Source organism: Schistocerca gregaria, chromosome 6, assembly GCF_023897955.1.
Source record: "Schistocerca gregaria isolate iqSchGreg1 chromosome 6, iqSchGreg1.2, whole genome shotgun sequence".
Taxonomy (NCBI): domain Eukaryota; kingdom Metazoa; phylum Arthropoda; class Insecta; order Orthoptera; family Acrididae; genus Schistocerca; species Schistocerca gregaria.
The window spans coordinates 562,621,078-562,639,191 of record NC_064925.1 but is presented as its reverse complement, the minus strand read 5'-3'; the positions used below and the strand labels follow the sequence as shown (position 1 = coordinate 562,639,191).

The 18,114-nt window shown below is 43.6% G+C and overlaps 1 protein-coding gene and 1 non-coding gene across 2 annotated transcripts in view; both read right to left on the bottom strand.

Moving 5' to 3' along the window:
• Window positions 1-18,114, bottom strand: part of LOC126278175 (protein dachsous-like) — a 719,869-nt gene that overhangs the window by 450,256 nt on the left and 251,499 nt on the right. The gene's annotated exons all lie outside the window — the stretch shown is intronic.
• On the bottom strand, window positions 163-236 carry Trnat-ugu (transfer RNA threonine (anticodon UGU)). The gene has a single exon. It is a non-coding gene; the product is annotated as a tRNA-Thr (tRNA).

Below are 18,114 nucleotides of genomic sequence, written 5' to 3'. Positions count from 1 at the left end.
CGTGTCCTGCGCTTCACCGAGCAACCGCAAGCAAAGACGTTACATCACGCAGAGTATCCGGCGCCCCGTCTCACAATGCAACATCATTCTCACCTGAAATGATAATTAAATCAAGACCCTACGCTGCGTTGATATACAACAACGAGGACAGCTGAAAATGTGTGCCCCGCCCGGGACTCGAACCCCGGATCTCCTGCTTACATGGCAGACGCTCTATCCATCTGAGCCACCGAGGCCACAGAGGATAGTTCGAGTGCAGGCACTTATCCCTTGCACGCTCCCCGTGAGACCCACACTGCCACCTCAATGTCGACACACTACATTCGTAGTGGCGCTGCCCATTGCACTCATTACTCGTGGCACACAGAGTTCGGGCATTACGTGTCCATTCGCACAGAAGAAGGAGGTCAGTGGCCGGTTAGCCTTAACTATATGAAGATGGTATCTGTTCTTTCGGATATTCCGCTTTAGGATCCCTCAGCTACTTGTAGAAGACGTAATTTGTTTTCAGTGCGGCTCATAGAAAAAAATGGGAACGAGGACGTGTTACCCAAAGGAAAAAGTGACAACCAACTAAAAATTAGGAAGGCTGCTGTTAAAGATTGGCATTCATTTTGAACTCTTCAAATATACTAATGATCTCTCACAATTTGGACTATTCCTTTCTTGTTTTTTAATTTAACGAAAGCATTTGATTGTGTCGACCATGCGATATTTCTGTGTACTTTGAAATACTACGCGATTAAGGCAAAAGCTCAACAACGCTTTACATCATATCGAGAAGTAAGAAGCAGCAGGTTGTCTAGAAGAAATTTAAATCTGACTGGGGTCATGTAAAGTGATGGGTGGCACAGGGTTCGGTTCTGCGTCCGTTGCTTTTCTTGCTATATACCAGTGACCTGTCACTAGGTATAAAAATACCAGTGACCTGTCACTAGGTATAAAAGATGACTACAAAAATTCTCTTTACAGATGACGCAGGTGTTACTATGAAAGACGTGAGTCGTAAAATAAATGCTATAGCTAACAGAGTAGCCAGTAACATCGACACGTGGCTCTCAAGGAACAGATTGACGCTTAACTCCAATAAAACGCAGTGCGTGCAGTTTCCCAAACGAAACTTTTTTTAAAGCGAAATTTTATTGTCCCAAGCTGGTCAAACAGTCGGTGAAATCGATTATTTTAAACTCTTAGGACTGAGGATAAATGGAAGGTTTTCTTGGAAGTTTCACCCTCGAGATCTTGTGCAAAAACTGAATGCTGCTATCTTTACTATAAGCAAGATCTCCACCGTCTCTGACACTGAAATGCCAACAATTGTCTGTTTTCTTTATTCTCACTCTATCATCTGGTGTGGCGTTGTATTTTTGAGGCAACTCTGCGCATTCACCAAGAATTCTCTTCAGTCAGAAAAGGGCAGTCAAACTGACTTGTGGCGTCAGATCCCGAACTTCATGTAGGCAGCTGATCACACTCGTACCTATACATGTATTCCGCGTGGAATGTCGAACTTCGCGGCACGGTAGCTCAGCGTGCTCAGTCAGAGGGTTAGCTACCCTCTGTAATAAAAAACTGAGTGAACGGATCAACCAAGAACCTGAACGGGTGTCATCGGACGTCCCTCCCAAAAAAATTCAACAAACAATATAGAACAAAAAGAGATTTTAAAAACAAAAAACAAAAATGTGGTCAGCGCGACAGAATGGCCATCCTAAGGGCCCGGGTTCGATACCCGCGTGGGTCGGAGATTTTTCTCCACTCAGGGATGGGTGTTGCGTTGTCCTAATCATTATCATTTCATCCCCTTCGACGCGCCAGTCGCCGAAGTGGCGTCAAATCGAAAGACTTGCATCCGGCGAACGGTCTGCCCGACGGGATGCCCTACTCACACGACATTCATTTTATGTATTCCGTCATCGGATTTATTGGTAATAACAATCTGTCAGGAGAAGCTACAATATTCATTCGATTAATACAAGACCAAACAACGTTATGCACTTGGATATCACTTCCTTAAGCATTGTACAGAAAGTTGTGCGCTACACAGCAGTTTTAATTTTTAATAGGGTTCCAGCCGAACTACAAAAATGGAATGATAAAGCTCAAGTATTCAGATCGAGGTTGAAAGGTTTCCTTGTGTCATACACCTACTCCCTAAACAAATTTCCCGCAGTAGTTGAGAATTTTTTTCTGTAGTGTGTCATTTATTCGATAAACTCTTTCACAATTTGTTTCGTGTTTTATTAATTCTTTCGTTTATAAATTTTCTAATCATCGTTCTTTACGCTTTGTACTGACTCATCCCACGACCAAGTAGTTGCAGGTCCCATCATTCCAAGAAGAATGATACATAAATAAATAGATAACGACATACTGCAAACAGAAGACAATCCCCCAATAATGAGACGAGATAAAAATTATATCGTTATTTATGAATGCAGATCGGCCCGTTACTCATATCTTCAGAGGTATTAGCTTGTTGAACACTGGATACAAAATGTATACAAGACCTATAACAACAGGTCAAGAATAGCGCGATTTGTCATAGAAGATACGAAATGGATTCCATTATAGTCGCTCAGACAGTAAGTCTTCATTAAAAAACAGATGATAGAAAAATAGACTCGAAATTTAATCCCGAAACTCATATTGCATTCATCGACTACGCCAAGAAACGAAGAAGGCCGAAGGAAATACTTGAAAACAAGGGATTTCCAGAACACCTGGTGCACGTTATGCGAGTGAATCTGTTGTCAGATCAGATGAAACCGGTATCCAAATGACTATTAGTGTTCCATAGACCCTTTCAAAAGAACTTATTGAGTAATAGAAGAGGATACAGTCCAATTTCGATGTACACTGTAGTAATTATTAAGAACTGTAAGGGAAATTGGTAACGTGATTACAAAATATATTAATCTTGTTCGTCATCACATCATACCGTGTAACAGAATCATAGCGTCAGAGAGAAGTTAGTGTCTCTCAATTTAAAGTTACAAAGGAAGTAATTCAAAGGTACGAAACCGATGAGAAACCTAAGGCTATATCATACAAAGCATTTGTTGATCGCAGGGTATATTCCGAAAGCTGTTTGTTGTGTTACGATGCGTATATTTTGGGAATGTTGAACGAAATTTATTGAAAGAGTGTAACGACACTGGTAGAAAAAGATTTACTCTACAAAAATATGCAAGAGGTAAGAAAAGACGCAGAGCAGGGAAGGCGGCAACCTCTAGCTGGGAGAGTCTAAATTACCGATTAACGTTAACTGCCTCAAAGTTTTCAGATGCAATCTTGCGCCGTAATGTTACAGCAAGAAAACAGCAAGCAATAAAGGCAATGGAACACCGTACTTAAAATCTACATCAAGAAAATTTTCCATCACTCATATAGAGTAAGAGACGTCGCGGAATGAGATGAGATGATAAACGTAAAGAATGGCGAGATTATGAAATCAGTTGGGAAAATTGCGAGGAATGAAAGAAGTGAAAGCTATCTTAAAGAATGCACGCTTCTCAAATTAAGGCGTGTAACTGCTGTGTGGTGTCCGAAAGCGCATGTTCTCTCTCTCTCTCTCTCTCTCTCTCTCTTCCATCTGCGCAAGACATATTGACTCACCTCCGGTCTTTGATCGCCTGATTTGTGATTAAGAGGCCTGGAGGACGACTGCTGTGGGGATAAAAGACGTAAAACAAACAAAATAACTTTAGAATCTCTACAATCTACGTCTTCAATGATATATTAAAGTACCAAATGGAGAGTGAAACTGAGACATCGCTAAAGTTGATGTATTATATTGAAGAACGCGAAATCGTTGTTCATAAAGAAGTGATAATGAGATGCTTCGAAGAAACATCTCACAGATATTTGTTAGAGTTATTGAGGGGAGTTTTACGGAATCCATGTCTATGCGAAAGACATACGGTGATAAATATACCGTACAGCGTGATGGATAAAGAAAACGTTTCAGTCATCGTGTAACGTGTAGGTCGCCCACTCAGCACGACAATGACAGAAAGAAGGCTTGGGAAGATAAAGGAAACGAAGTGTATCGATAGAAGCTATTTACGCTACATTAACGTCTTTTAGACATAGTCATAGAACACGTTTCCACATATTACCAGTTTCGCCCCTACACTGTCCGACTTCGGTGTGCAGATGACAGTCGGAATGTGACGAAGAAAGCGCCTACAACACGCCTAGTCATTGAAGGAAAATGACGTCGGTTCTCCCAACAGCCGCGCCCTGTTGAAAGTGTTAAGTCCTTGCCTGCTTTCTATCCGATAAACAACTCACAAAAGTTACAGTTAATCGTGAAGCCTGATCAAAGGTGCAGGACTGGTGTTTTTTGCGTGCCCACAGTATAGAGAGGGGAAATGCGTAATGTGTCAGAAATGAGACGAACGACTGTCCACTGATCGACAGATATTCCTTTAGTCTGATAGATTAGAAGCCACCAACATTATTTTTATTGCGCTAGGACATTAGTTTTAACATTCTGCATGTTACCATCAGCTGCAATGTGGAAACTTTTAACTCTAGAGAAAGGTTAATACGACCGTTTTAGTAGGAAATTTAAATTAGTTTAACTTTGCACTGAGAAATATTTCATTTGGAACCACGATTTTCAAGAGAGTCAATAAAAACATAAAAAAGTGACCTAGAAACGCCACCTCCGTCCACCCCAACGCTCACACCCTACCAGTCTGGATTTTTAGTTGTTGTTGTTATGGTCTTCAGTCCTGAGACTGGTTTGATGCAGCTCTCCATGCTACTCTATCCTGTGCAAGCCTCTTCATCTCCCAGTGCCTGCTGCAGCTTACATCCTTCTGAATCTGCTTAGTGTATTCATCTCTTGGTCTCCCTCTACGATTTTGACCCTCCACGCTGCCCTCCAATACTAAATGGGTGATCCCTTGATGCCTCATAACATGTCCTACCAACCGATCCCTTCTTCTAGTCAAGTTGGCCACAAACCTCTCTCTACTCCCCAATCCTATTCAATAACTCCTCATTAGTTATGTGATCTACACATCTAATCTTCAGCATTCTTCTGTAGCACCACGTTTCGGAAGCTTCTATTCTTTTCTGGTCTAAACTATTTATTGTCCATGTTTCACTTCCATACATGGCTACACTCCATACAAATACTTTCAGAAACGACTTCCCGACACTTAAATCTATACTCAATGTTAACAAATTTCTCTTCTTCAGAAACGCTTTCCTCACCATTGCCAGTCTACATTTTATACCCTCTCTATTTCGACCATCATCAGTTATTTTGCTCCCCAAATAGCAAAACTCCTTTACTACTTTAAGTGTTTCATTTTCTAATCTAATTCTCTCAGCATCACCCGACTTAATTCGACTACATTCCATTATCTTCATTTTGCTTTTTTTTATGTTCATATTATACCCTCCTTTCAAGACACTGTCCATTCCATTCAACTACTCTTCCAAGTCCTTTGCTGTCTCTGACGGAATTACAATGTCATCGGCGAACCTCAAAGTTTTTATTTCTTCTCCATGGACTTTGATACCTACTCCGAACTTTTCTTTTGTTTCCTTTACTGCTTGCTCAATATGCAGATTGAATAGCATCGGGGAGAGGCTACAACTCCGTCTCACTCCCTTCCCAACCACTGCTTCCCTTTCATGCCCCTCGACTCTTGTAACTGCCATCTGCTTTCTGTACAAATTGTAAATAGCCTTTCGCTCCCTGTATTTTACCCCTGCCACCTTCAGAATTTGAAAGAGGGTACCCAGTCAACATTGTCAAAAGCTTTCTCTAAGTCTACAAATGCTAGAAACGTAGGTTTGCCTTTCCTTAGTATTGCCTCACATGTTCCAACATTTCTACGGAATTTTTAGTATGTTATTCATTTACATTCCCTGCTACCACTGTGTAAAGACTTGCGACTACACGAATTTGTTCCCTAATTTTCCTTCGTTGCCTGACATGCAATTTGAGTCACTGTGTCCCTATTACATAGTTTCTTTTGTCGCAAATCAAACTGTTTTACGCCCATGCCTGTGTTTCCCAGTGTCACTGTGGCAGGTACGCAGCTACGCGGCCAGTGGGCAGACGAGCACAGTGGACGCCTCGGCGTCGGTGTCCCCCAGCACGCCGGCGGTGCCAGCGGCGCGCTAGCGGCGGTCAGCGCCGACAGGTCAACGGCCTTTCCGACCTCCGCGCTTCAGCAGCCTCCTCGGCGGCGAACCGGGGAAACAGGGAAAGCGGTGAGGCGGGCAACTACGGCCAATGACGAAATAGTTTTGGAGGCTTCACGACAGGGGTCTCCGGGTTCGCTCGTTACTGTCGACTACTTGTTACAGGGCATTCTTTAAAGTGCTACGTCGGTCTGCTCGGCGGGAAACTGTGGAAGTTTGGTTCGCGACTATTTTATATTTGTTCGGGGGAGGGGGCCGCTGCCCTCGGCTGTCCCTCGTCGGATACGTCCGTTGGAAACTGCCAGCAAGCTGCTCACACCGAGACTCCTCCCCACATTGTTCTGTACTATGTAACTATTTGCGCCGGCCTGTGTGGCCGTGCGGTTCTAGGCACGTCAGTCTGGAACCAAGAGACCGCTACGGTCGCAGGTCCGAATCCTGCCTCGGACATGGATGTGTGTGATGTCCTTAGGAGGTTAGTTAGGTTTAAGTAGTTCTAAGTTCCAGGGGACTCATGACCTCAGCTGTTAAGTCCCATAGTGCTCAGAGCCATATGAACTATTTTCAGGTATTAATTTAGGTAACGTGCGTAAAGTGAAGCAGCATTAAGTAACTGATCAAATGTCCGGCGGTATTAAGATCACATTTTGTCTCGGTCAACTTCGAGGATGTAGGACCACAGCAAACTCGCACTGCAATAAGGGCGGACATAGGGCGGAGCTTTCTTAAATAGATCGTCGTACATCGGTCTGGAAAAATTTACAGAATCCACAGAAAATTTCATCGTAAGATTTCGGATGTGGATTGGGAACCGCCCCTCACGTTTCCATGACATCACACTCATGATTAATTTTGTGTGTCAGTTGTCGGATTCGATAGATTTAACGATCGTCTTTTAGCCGTTTAAAAACAAATAATATGCAACATACCTCTGATACTTAACGGAATAAAATTAATGCGTTTCGAAAATAAAGTAACACTATACACCAATTAATCTCTCGCGCTTGATCAGCTTCACCCGTGACGGGCAAACACTTCGTCACTATACCTCCAAAAGTATACAAGTTTTGCTTCAAAATAGCTGATTAAAGGGCGAGAGACACGTGCGTGTTGGTATACTTCATTTTCGAAAGAGGTTTTTGCAGTGTTCATGAATTGTAACTTGGATACTGCCTGTTGTTAAGCAGCAGAATAGACTGAAATCTGCGCTAGTATACGCTACATAAGCATGATTCGAATGCAATTGTCACATGACTTATGAAAACAGGCACTCTGCAGTGCTCTCGACTAATGTGAAAAGTATGAAAATATTACAAGTTAACTGTTTTAACCATTAAATAACATTTAGGAAATGGAAAGAATGTGTAAAATCATGCGGCCGAGCAGTTCCTGGCGCTACAGTCTGGAACCGCGCGACCGCTGCGGTCACAGGTTCGAATCCTGCCTCGGGCATGGATGTGTGTGATGTGATTGGGTTAGTTCCGTTTAAGTAGTTCGAAGTTCTAGGGGACTAATGACATCAGCAGTTCAGTCCCATAGAGCTCAAAGCCATCTGAACCATTTTTTTTTTTTTTTTTTGTTAAATCATGTGTAAGAAACGAATTAAATACTTGGAATAATATTCATAGCAGGCTACAGGAAAAATAACCAGCACTTCAAATGAGAACTGTTTCTCTCGATAAGCAATCACAATATTTACTACCTAGTGATGCAGTGGGTAAAATTCCAATCGCCTAAAGGTCCACGGCTGGATTCTGAATTGGGTGTAGGATTTTTTGTCACTTATAGCTACTTTCATCTCTGGAACTTGTTATCTAATGCTAGAAGTGCCAAGTTACTCCTTGGTTGGTTGGCTGATTTGGGGAAGGGGACCAAACAGCGAGGTCATCGATCCCAGCGGATTAGAGAAGGATGGGGAAGAAAGTCGTCCGTGCTCTTTCACAGGAATCATCCCGGCATTTGCATGAAGCGATTTAGGGAAATCATGGAAAACATACATCAGAATGGCCGAACGCGGGCTTGAACCGTCGTCCTCCCGAAAGCGAGTCCAGTGTGCTAACCACTGCGCCACCTCACTCGATGTTACTGCTTGGTTCGAAGTACAAGATGAAGTATAGGTCCCTCTACGACTGGCTCTGTAGCTCAATTCAAAGGTCGGAGAAAGGCAAGAGCATACCACTTCCAATAGGACCACGCCTGCTACACCACTGGGACATTCGAACTTACCATCCTATTGAGGAGAGCTTTACTCTTACTACAATAGAAGGCGAAAGGTAACGTCAGTCAAAACCACAGAGACAGTTGCTTCGCTACAGGATCCTGTTTCTCTCTTCTAAGTGGAAAGCACAACCATCTGAAATGCTGTGAATGATTCGCTAAGAACTCACGAATTAACGCTTATTCAAGTATAAAACAGGGATCGGTAATATAAAAAGCAAGCAGGAATATTTTATAACCAAGAGGAGGTTGCAGAAAGCAGGGCGATTACGTCGGGTTGCCCGTGCCAAGGCGTCCGCACGTAATGACGTATTCGGCCGCCTGGTCTGCTCCCACGTTCGGCTGGTTCCACAGGAGCCGGCCGGCTGGCGCGCTGCCGCCCAGCTCTTTACGACGTTCGCAGCCACGGGGACTTTTGTCGCGTGTACGGCGCGGACGATGCCATTAGTCTTCATTTTTACGCTGTAGTGCCAATTAGCGGGCGCGTACAGTACTGTTCTTCGTGTGGGGCGGAAGCATTACTTGCACCGCGTTCATTACCATTGTCAATTAACTCGCGGCCTCTTCGCACTCTTTTTTTCGCCCCTGCTGCTATATGTTTCAGCTGGAACTGGCGACTCTTCTCGTTTTGCCCTGCATAAAGGTGGTAGGATCTCGCTATCGACGGTCACATCTCGGTGAGATTCCATAGTCGTTCAGTGCAATTACAATCGTCTCCAGCCCTTAGCTATAAAACACTAGACTAGTTTGGTTCGCCCACAGTGCTGTTGTGCCAAATAAGACCCCAAAGTATTTAGCGCGAGTTCGTGTCCCTGACTATCTACCGCTACAGCGGGCGACTTTTGAATACATCTCATCGTAACGTGTGCGACTGGCGATGACAAGAACGCTTTCAACTAGTGCGGTACTGAAATTTTTGTGCAGTATTTCGAAAGATTTTTTTGAAACTTTGATCGAAATGTCCAAAACGCGCACACTGAGGGACATAAGGAAGAAAATTACCACAGCTGATTTATATCTAGTAAGGAGTGGACAGATGTGGGCAATGCAGTTTTATTTCCGTCCTTTCTCTGTAAGTAAAAATATTGTGACATCGGTCACTCCTGCATATGATAAAGGGCAAGTTTCATTCCTTAAACACGTTCGGATTTCACTTTTCGTCATTTATATTCAACTACTTGGGGCCTTTTAGCTTCTCATTAGATTTTGCAGTTATAAATAAGTATTCGAACGAAGTGTATGGGCTGTTCAAAGTTCGTGTGTTCACGTATGAAACATATTTCTGAAAACTATTGAATGAATTTGTGGTATTCCTTGTTTACTTGAATAATTTGGATGATGATTGTCTAATTGCGCTTAAAAATAGTGAAATTCTGTGAAGGTCTCTTCCGTGGTTGCTCTTACTGTCGTTGTCTTCGGCCCGAAGACTGGTATGACGCACTTTTCCATGTTATTCTGTTCGGTATAAGTCTCTTCATCTCTCAATGATTACTGCAGCCTACATCCTTCAGAACCCGCTTACAGTATCCATCTCTTGGTCTCCCTTTACAATGTTTACCCCTCATACTTCTCTCCAATACTAAAGAGATATTCCCTTGATGTCTCTGCCCACATTCTATCAATCGATCCGTTCTTTTAGTCCAGTTACGCCACTGATTTCTTTTCTCCCCAATCGTCGTCACTGTCTCATCATTAGTTACGTGAGCCACGCAATCTATCTTCAGCATTCTTCCGTAGCTCCCATTCTATTCTAATCTTGCTTGGACTTCAAACCGTCTACGTTGCACCTCCATACAAGGCTACAGGCTACACACTAACGTTCATAAAATACTTTCTAACAGTTAAATGTATATTTTATGTTAAACAATTCCCCTTATTTAGAGGCGCTTTACCTGTCACTGAAAATCTACAATTTATATCCTCCTCAGCTATTTTACTGGCCAAGTATCAAAACTCATCTACTACATTTAGTTTTCCGCTCCCTAATCTAATTCCTTCAAATTCACCTAATTTAATTCGACTACATTCCATTACCCACGTTTTCCTTTTTTTGGTGTTCATCTTACATCTTCCTTCCAGGACATAATCCATTCCGTTCAACTGCTATTCCAAGTCCTTTGCTGCCTCTGTCAAAATTACACTGTCATCGGCAAACCTCAACATTTTAATTTCTTCTCTCTGAACTTCAATTCCTTCTCCAAATTTTTCTTTGGTTTCCTTTACTGCTTGCTCAATAGACACACTAAATAACAACTGAGACAGGCTACAAGCCTGTCTCACTCCATTCCCAACCACTGCTTCCCTTTCAAAACCTTCTCCTGGTATAACTGGCGTCTGATTTGTGTACAAGTTGTAAATAGCCTTTCATTCGTTTTACATTAGCCCTGCTACCTTCAGAATTACGAATAGTGTATGACGTTATAAAACACCCATCTTCCACCTGATTTATCTAATAAAGGCTAATACTCTTTCCGCATCCTAGAGCGAAAATATTTGTCGGTTTGTCGGTGTTATTATCAGTCAGGACATACAAGCACTTTAACGGCTGTTCTTGCCTGCATCCGTCACATCGCACATCCAATGGTGGTGCGCTGTCGCTCATTTCTCTTGCCCTCGTAGGACACGAGCACACGGGGAAGGAAGTTGAGAATGTCAACCAAAGCAGAGGCTGTATGCGACGTTAGGAACGCGCAGCAGGCTTATGCAATCGCACCAGAGTCCCGAACGCGCATCGGCGCGGCGTCGCGCAGCTGGTGCTACTAATGAGAAGCGAGGCGGCCGGCTCGCCGCATATCGCGTTCTTGGAATAACCGTTCCATGTCGGCCCAAGCCCGGTAGCTAGCGCCGGTCTACCGCTTTTGGTCTCTCCAGTCTGGAATTCACCCAGTTTCGTCGGCAGAAATTCTTCGCGCGATTAACCTACATGCGACCGTAGACCTTGAAGGTCTGAAAAAAAAAGGCATAGAAAATACAGAAATAAAAGTATGCGTGTGGAATCGCAAAATCCTGGTTCCTAAACTTTTTATGTATAGTTGTGGAGGAGGGGGAGGGGGCGATAAAGAAAGAGAGAGGAATATAAACTACACAAAAGAAACGAAGAAGTAGTCGAACGTACATTCGACACACACACACAGAGAGAGAGAGAGAGAGAGAGAGAGAGAGAGAGAGAGAGAGAGAGGAGAGAATGTAGTGTCACGCATGTAAGGATATGCCAACACTGTCGACGAGTTGAAAAGAAAATTCCTTCGTTGACATTGCTGTCAAGGAAGGCTGGATGGCTGCACGAATACTAACAGATTCGCATCAATGTAAGATTTTTGTTTCCAGCAAGATTTGCTGCCGGGCTGTCATCACTGCTTTTCTCACGTCCGGATAGCCGTGCGTGTTAAAGCTCCTCTCGTGGAACGCGGAGATGCGGCGGCCTCTGATCGAATCCGCCCGGCTTTTAGGCGGTTTCTTACGGAGGTGAACAACGAGCTGGTACCCACGACCACCCGCAGTTAAACAATTCGCAAACTGTTACGCTATGTGTGACGGGCGGCGACAGGAATGGCATCCGACCACCCATTAAGTCAACCATACCACATCCGTTAATAATCATGCCGGTCCGGCGCCAATGCAGTTCGAAGGCATAAGAAAAAAAACGAGAAGGATCATGACCGTTTTAGAAGGTAAAAAGTGCAGATTTTAGCACTCAGCGGTTTCGAAATGGAAATTTCTTCCAGAAAGGAAAAGAAAAGAAATAAAACTAGTAAGATTTGCACACGCGACTAGGTTTGGAAAGTAGAGCCAACGGTCTCAGGAATCAACTTATGCACATTTGTCAGTGGTTACTAAATGGATCGGAATAACTCTTTCCATTAACGTGAGGTTCTATAGCAAGAAACGTTTCACTCCTCCTCCCCCCTCCCCCCAACAAACTTACGATTGAAATTAATACAAGTCAAAAATAGGTAGCACGTTGACTTAAACACGATATGAACGTCAGAACTAAAGTTTTATTTTATGTTTCAAAAAACCACTTCCTCGAAGGAGGCTGAAAATTTCCACTTTACACCGAACATCCTATATATTTTCAATACCGTTAAGGCACGAATAAGTTCTTCAAACGCAGAAACAAGAACTTCAAATATGTCTTTTCTCGTAAAAGTACCTGAGATTGGCGACAGTAGTGTTATGCGTTGCCTGTGTGTAACGCATGTCAAACGTACATGTGACATTTACTGACAACGTGATACGTTAGAACCACTCAGCAGTGTGGGTGAATTCCTGGAGATGCCAGACATTTTGTTTGTGCACGTGATATTCGCATCGCAGCTCAAAGTCGAACGTTTAAGCGAGTCGGAGATGAACTCACAAAAGACCTCGCTGTTATTTCAATTTATTACAGGAATACTCCCATGAGATCAAATTCTTCAAATACCTAAGTGTGTGACACCTACGGTCAAGAACGTCACAAAAAACGTTAATCTGCCACAAAACAACCATCTGCTAAAAAAAATTAGGTATATGGGCATTATCTTAGAATGTTCTCTCACCTACATTCATAGTGAGCATACAACCAAGAAAGTTGATCTGCCCTAATGAAGAAAGTAAGTGAAGATAACGCATAATTGGGTGCACAAAGGCCACACTCTCGGAAAAACTATACATTTTAGCAGATACTTCTGCGACGAGCAGCTCAGAAATGAAATGAGAAACTCACGCAAATCTTTGATGAAAGAGGAGTAATGTGGGAGACGAAGCGTATATTACGTGTGCCACAACGACTAAAGTAAAAAAACATCACGTCACAGCTTAGCAGAGAATTATGAAGTTGTTTCCCGCTTCAAAAGGGTTTCATCAAACTTCCATGGAAATCCTAATGAATATTCTTTCGCCTGCAACAGGTGTGTCGCCGGTGAAGACTAGCATAGGAAGACGGAGCCTGAAGGATGAGGACGTCGTCATTTGTGATTGCGCTTAGTCCAAGACAGGAAGCACATTTCTGAGTATCATGCGCTCCATGAATGATGAAGCGGCGTCACTACATTGCACGTATTAACTACTGCCTCGCTATGTTTATCCACCGTCACCAGTGATGATAGGACGGCATTCGAGTGCTAAGTGGGTGAAACTGACTTCTGTTCAAGTGTAGAGTCTGTACAATACATACAGCGCAAACGAAGCAGACGCTCAGTGGGTAAGAATTATTGGCGACTGGGGTCGACTCCGCTACCGGGCCGGGCTAGTAAAAGCCGTGGCGTCAGGCGACGGCAGCAGTGAAAGCAGAACCTGTCAGCAGGAGCGGGCTAGCCCCGTAACGAGGCCCGCGCGCGGCGATTGTATTAAGCAGATAAAATCTGCTGCCGATTGCGCCGCAACCGTTGCAAATAAACGGCATTTAGGCCGCCAGCGTCCGGGCTGCTACGGGTACTCCCTCCATATCCCTTCCTAGGGTACAAGACGAGCCCCTTGGAACATTTAGAGAGGCGTTCTAGGATGGTGGTACGATCCGCAAAAAGACCCCGTCGCTAGCTGACATTTTTTATAAAGTCATCTGCCTTTCAGTTAGCCTAATGTGGCCCTCCATACTTTCCTATACTGTGCTTATATTTTGATTTATACGTAACTAGGCACCCAACATCCACTATAATCTGTTTTCGTATTCTAATATTTGTCTGCACGCACTATTTTCCTCATCTACTGCTCCATCCGGCGTCGTTGTTCTCCACATCTCTTGGCGAGTGCCGGGCCGCAGAAAACATCTCTCTTCGTTTTAGTGAACATAATCACAGGTTAGAGTTTCACATAATAATTAAATAAATGGTAGTGCAAGAAATAAAGGTGCTTGGCATTTAATCAGTTGCCTTTACGATACTCGTAAGCTGCAATAGCTGAACAAGCTGGAAAGGATACTTGATCTTTTATTTTTTTGCACTTTATACGACACACTCACATGAGCATTTCACAACATTCGTAACCCCCTTCGACAAGCCAGTGGTCATCTACTGTCAAAATATAAGAAGAGGAAACAAAGAACAACTGTAGAATCCATAAAATCTGCCAGGTAACTAGCTAGATAACGATAAAAAAGAATAAAATTTTGTTTTTAACATGACACGCACATTTAGTTTCTAGACTTTACAAATTATATAATGATTCTTTGTCTCCTCCTTATCTGTGGGCGGTCTGAAGATGACCACTGGCTGGCAGAAACCCGTTACGTTATTGTGAAATACTAATGTGATTGTGTCCCTTACAATAAATGAAACAATAAAATAGTGAAATCAGCCACTTGATCTCCATAAACAGTATGTCTTTCTTTTCTTTTCCAGAAGACTCTTATTGGAAGAACTTACGGAACTTTGCCAACGATCAGTGCGTTAAAGAATGTCCAATTTTTGTCCAGCTAGATAAATAAATATCGGCAGGCTAGAATGAATGTAGGGATCAACACGTTTTCACTATGCAAAGATCGTCTGAAAGCCAAACTGCTCTTTTCATTTACGAAATCCAGAAAGCAGTAGCTAGCGGAATTTGGATTAATGCCGTCTTTCTAGAGCTCCAGAGATCCTCCGATACAATTCCACATCGTCCCCTTGTAAACAAAATAGAAGCATACGTAACGTCCATAACAGGTATACGATTCGACTGTAAACTTCCCAGCAAACGTAACTCTCTGCATCGCCCTTAATGGAGAGGTATCGTCAGAAGTGAATGCAGCCTTTGACATACCTGAGAGTAGTTGCTCACGATACATACGGAAAGCTTGGCGAATAAAATCTGTATAGCCCTGTCAGATTGTTCACATGCATCCAGTTATCGACACGATGGTGCTAGCGTTAGAAGCATGTACCACAACGTACGGAGACTTGTAGGTGATCAGCGTCTGACGCAAAGACTGGCAAAATTTCGTCACCTCATAGTTTCTGCTCGGAGTGATTTAAGGTGGAACATAAATTTAACTGTGGGAAGGCACTGAATAAATACTCGCACAGAAGAGATCACTTACAAAATGTCTGTTGGACGTGTTCTTAGACCCATACAACTAGAATTATAGTAAGAGGTAGAACAGTTTCAAAGAAGTGCTCCACGATTTATCACGATTTTCTTAGTCGGCGTGAGGTTGTCATAGGACCACTCAGAAGAAGAAGTAGACGCTAAAAGAACGAAGTTGTAGTTTGGTGAGAGATTTCCTTGTTAAATTGCAAGAGTCCACGTTTCAGAATCAGCGAAGAAACATATCGTTTTTTACAACATACATCTCGCGAAATCACCAGGACGCCTAAAACAGAGAAATTCCAGTTCATACAAAATGGTATCGGCTATCTTTCTTCCCGCGTTCCATGTGAGATTCTAACACGAAGCGGGGAATATGACACCAGTACACAAAGTACCCTCAGCCACAGGCCGTTCGGTGGCTTGAGGAGAACAGTTGTAAATTTGGGAAACAATTCCACAGGTCCAACAGTTGCAGAATTCCATACTCAAGGCAAGTAAGCTCTACATCTTGACATAAAGAAAAGGGGAAGAAGAATGGAAAAACTCGGACTGGAAATGAGACATATAATACTGGGTCGTACTCCTCACCCCAGGTAAAGCTCCGTATTCTTCACCTATATCAATAGTAAAAAAAGGAATCGGTTGATAACACGCGTCCTGGGGCATAAAGGAACTGCCAGTTTGGTAATGGAGGAGCACAGGGAGCGAATACAGTAAGGAAGTTCAAATCGATGTAGGCCGCAGTAGCTATCTAGTGATGAAGACGTCTGGGCAGGATAGACTAGCGTGGAGAGGTGCATCAAACCAGTTTTCGGACTGAAGACCACAAGTCATCATCGAGACATGTCCTGTCCCGATAGAACAGACTTCTAAGTGCGAAGCGCAATGTGAAAATAACTGAAAATGGAAGGAAATACTGTTAGGATTTACAGTACCGTTGACAACTTCAGTAGAGACGGTACGGAAGCTCGGATTGGGGAAGGAAATCAGCTCTGTCCTTTTCACGGAAAACATTCCGGCATTTTGACCTTAAGTGATTTAGGGGAGCTTCAGAGAACCGAAATGTGCTCTGCCGGACGGGGATTTGAACCGCGCACGTGAAGGAGGCAACGCGTGGAGGCAACGCGTACAAATGAAAGCGCCGCTGCCTCTACTTGGCTGCCTGCCTAAACTATTCCGAACCAGCTGCAGCAGTAGTGACGGGATCACATTTACTACTCGGAGCTGCGGCTCCAGCCTCGCCTGCACAGTGTAAAGTCGACAGTTACAGCAGACTTCAGACACAGAATACACGCACACAGACAAACGCACGCACGCACGCACGCACGCACACAAACAGAGAGAGAGAGAGAGAGAGAGAGAGAGAGAGAGAGAGAGAGAGAGATAGCACTGTGCTTGGCACGTGACTGAAAATTAGTCACATTCAAGTTTGAGTGTTTTAAATGTAGAATTCATCAAGCACTTTTGTGAGCAGAAAGCGCGGACGGTGACACACAAACCTATCAGAGGAGTGTAGATTATAGCCTAAAATCAGAATCTCGTCAAACACTGCGCACTGACATGCGTGTTTTGAAACAGTTTACAGTCTTGTGCTGGTTCATCCCGTGTCCCTTGTTGTTAACGCGGCTCTTAAAAGCTTCCATGAGCAGATGTAACTATAACATTACACATTCTTGAAATTTCAATAAATTATGCGAAGAAATTGTTTCTTCGACACTTCGTAACCCACCGACAGTTAGTGCTAAGACAATGGACTAGCACTCGGGAGGTCGACGAATCAAATCCGGCTATAGAGACTTGGGTTTCTCACGATTTCTATAAATCGCTTAAGGCTTATACAGGGTTCTATTATCTGAATACAGCCAGGCCGATACCCTATCTTAATCTGAGCTACTGACCAGTCTCTAATGATCTCATCGTCCAAGGGACTTTAAATCCTAATTTTCCTATTTCCAAGATTGTTAACTGTGTTAGCGCTGCAAAACTATATGTGGTAATCGAGGCCATACAGTCGAGAATCGCTACGCCAATCCGGCAAAATCACCATGAACTTTGAGGCAATCACCCCACGAAGGCAACAGGGAGAACATACGCGTTTGTTAGAACACCGCGTCCTGCTACGTGAAGAAGTCCGTATGCCTGCTGCACATCCCCGTGTGACAGGAGTCGTCGACTTTCACGGTCTTTTTAGGGGACTGAAGGTGTGATAATAGTATGGGGAGAGATAAGGCTCGAGTACCTCACACATCAGTTAGCGTAACTTCTACATTACACCATTTGCGATACGGAGATGTTATATTTCACGTTGCCACATTTATCGCACGCACGTAGGAAAGGCATGAACGCCACACTAATCCCTTGCTCACATGTCGGTGCCTATATACCCGCATCGGAGTCACGTTACGTTGCATATAAGCTGCACCAACACCCTCAAACGGAAACATATTGATTGTCTCTCATCTTTTCGTTAGATTGACGTATCTAAACGAATACACACTAATGCGTCCTCCACAGGAGGTCTAAATGTACTTTCTTCCTGGTTATTCCGAATGGAGAGATAGCAACGAGAAGCACGGAGGTTGCGCCCTGACTCACTGTTGTCGTGTCGTGCTACAGAAGAATCAGTGTTGGCAGCAAGTGCAGTGTGCGTGTAGCTATTTCTCCTGCTGGTGATTAGACACAGCAACCTAACGGGCAAGTAGCTGTCAGCCGAACACTCAGGTAGAGTGGAAGCCTCGATAC